Below are 3,065 nucleotides of genomic sequence, written 5' to 3' on the forward strand. Positions count from 1 at the left end.
AAGCATACAATGGAAATAGCTTAGAAGATTCAGCAAAAACGCACAAAGACATTACATTGCAGAAAACTGGAAGAATATGCCAACAATGTACAAATATTTCTACGATGAACTATCACATGACCCTTTTATATCGCTTCATCGCAGGTTAATATATATATTTGGGGGGTGAAATTGGTATGAAATGAATAGAAGTGAAATTTGGTACACTTGAAGAGCATAACAAGGTTCCTTATTTCCTTGAGTTTTGTTGAATTTTAAGAAATATTTTGAAAGTTATGCTTATTTTTTTCTGGTAATTGTAAGTGTGTATCACTTTATTGCAGCTTTCTCTAAATGCCTAGAAACGGTCGATTGACAACTAGTGAAAAAGGACGTGTTGTTGCAGGCATTGCAGAAGGTTTATCTTTCGTAAATCTAACCAAGGAGCTTGAAAGAGATTGAAGAACATTGTTTTCATTCGTTGAAAATCCAGACATCAAACCAAGAAAGGACAAAAACACAAGAAAATCAGTTTCTGCTCGTGATGTTAGAAAAAATCGCCGTCAACTTGTCAAGCAGGCGGGCAGCAACAGTGCTGCTATATTTGTCCAGAATAAACACTGTAATGTCTTAAGCGAAATTTCAAGGAGCATTAAGCCCATAGAAAGACCTCTTTTAAACCAAACTCACAAGGAAAAACGTTTGGCTTGGGCTCAGAAATACATGAAAACCAGCTTTGAAAATGTCCATTTCACCGATCAGGCCAGAACAACCCTTGATGGATCAGATGGGTGGGCCACAGTTTGGAGTTCTCTTGGATTCCCTACCCATCATCGATTCCATCATCAACAGGGAGGTGGAGGTGTCATATTTTGGGCTGGAATAATCTGCGATGAAGTAATTGGACTATTTAGAGTGCCAGAATGTGTGTAACTGATAAGCCAGTCTTACATTTTATTTTTAAATGGGCATTTGTCACCATGGCTTGGTGAACTTCCAAGGCACATCAGTGCAAATTGACTTTTATGCACGACAATTCGCCATTCCACTCAGCCAAGGCTACGATATCCTACCTGAAGACATTAGGCATTAGTAGAAAAAACTTGTTTACATGGCCACCTTGTTCTCCAGATATAAACCCACTTGAGCAGCTCTGGTCAATAATAAAGGTGAAAGTTTGTGAAGAAGGTGTTCAATTTTCGTCGAAGGATGAACTTTGAAGGAAAATTTCAGAAGTTTCCTATATCATCACATCATCTCAAATTCGCCGACTGACATCATCAGGTGACAAGAGGGTATTCAAAATGATTTTTAAGTATGCTAGTTATGTTGATAAATAAATATTTCCTTTAAAAAAATGTGAAATTCGCTCTTGTTTTTTGTTAATATTGTTACTGGATATGTTCTTTATTTCATATAAATATAAATATGAATTTAGAATATTGTTTTATTACGGAAAATATACATTTTATACACTTGCAAAAATTACCAGAAAATGAGAAAATAAGCATAACTTTCGAAATATTTGTTCAAATTCCACAAAAATCAGGAAAATAAGGCATTTTGTTATACTCTTCCACTGGACCAAATTTCACTTCTCTGCGTTTCATATTAATTTTAAAATTTAAAAAATATTGACCTGCAACAAAGCGAAACTTCATGTTAATCTATAAAAGTTGATTATATTTACTTTAGTCTTGATCTAATGTTTCAATTTTCTATTAGGTATCTAATCCATGTACTGATGAAGAAACTTCATTACAAGAAAAAATTGTATCGTCTTAGAAACAATCGTACATTGATTAGTTGTTCATGTTAAATTATTGGAGCGAGCGAACATGAAAGAAAGACAGGAGAACTTTGGCTTTATAGTCACTCATGAAGAAGTAAATTAATGTAATTGAAACGCTCCTATAAAATCGATCACGCGGCAAAAGCTCGGCTGGTAATCCGATTACGTATACATTTATAAAGTGTACAACATTCTGGAGGACCTCTGCTAGATATTGTAAGAAGGAACGAGTCAGGAGAATCAGAGAAGAATTCTTGACCTGGTTGATCACATTTTATAACATTTAACTTTTTGTTCGATTTAATTTAAAGTTATAGAAAGAAAAAAGGATTGCCTTTTTTCTTTCTTGGCCTTCGGGCTAAGACCAAAATGTAGTATCTGTTCTGATGCTTCCCTACGCTTTTTTTTAAGAGGAGAATTCCTTCATGACTGATATTTTTTAAAAAATTTTTGTTACTAACCAGAGTGCCCCTTTTTAGGGAGCTGGTTTCTCACTACATTAAAAACCGACCTTGTGTCTAACTCTGCCCTCGTGGAGAAGCAAGTAAAAAAAAGAAGTGTCTACGAAGAATTACAACATTACATTTATATTCACAACTGCTTACTCTAACAATCGTTTTCGATCATATAAGGAATGTATCCTTGAAGAATGAAAAAAGAAGCCAGTGTTTTGAAACAAATATCAAGGAGTATTTTTTCGAATTCAAACGGAAAAATCCCGAAAAGAAAATAAAGAAAAAACAAAAATTATCACTTATATATATAAAAGAAGAGTATGTTTTGTGTGGGCGTTCACTACTGTGTTTGATAAAAAGCGATAATATATAGCTGTAAATATATAGACTAAAAATGTACCAACAGCAATATAATTATTTGCTAAATTCACTTTAGGCTGACACAAGTTCACATGTGCGAGACACTGAGAGAAGATTAAATTTACTCGGTTACAATCGTAATGGTCTGAAAGCCAAGCACATTAATCAATACCTATCGGCGTTTCTTTAACTGTTTACACACAGTATTACAATACACGTTGCTCTTCTTCTGCATATAAGCAAGCACAGATATCCATCTTCGGTAAACATTGTGAATCATTATATATGGCTGTTCAATCTCTTCCATGAGTACCAGATTCGATCAAGAATACATTTCACTAAAAAGTATCCGTTTTTATCCGCAAAATTACTGAAATCATTAACAAAAAAATAAATGTTATGAAAATTTATTTTTTTTAAATGATTTAGAGTAAAGCTGCGTTATAATGATCGATGCTATATTGGCTGATTGCTTTCGT

The 3,065-nt window shown here is 33.8% G+C and overlaps 1 pseudogene; it reads left to right on the forward strand.

The window, feature by feature from the left end:
• Window positions 1-2,109: 2,109 nt before the first annotated feature.
• LOC145277210 (U2 spliceosomal RNA) lies at window positions 2,110-2,287 on the forward strand (annotated as a pseudogene).
• Window positions 2,288-3,065: the final 778 nt, after the last annotated feature.

The sequence above is a fragment of the Euprymna scolopes genome, chromosome 5 (assembly GCF_053919585.1).
Source record: "Euprymna scolopes isolate OS-2025 chromosome 5, ASM5391958v1, whole genome shotgun sequence".
NCBI classification, from domain to species: Eukaryota; Metazoa; Mollusca; class Cephalopoda; order Sepiida; family Sepiolidae; genus Euprymna; species Euprymna scolopes.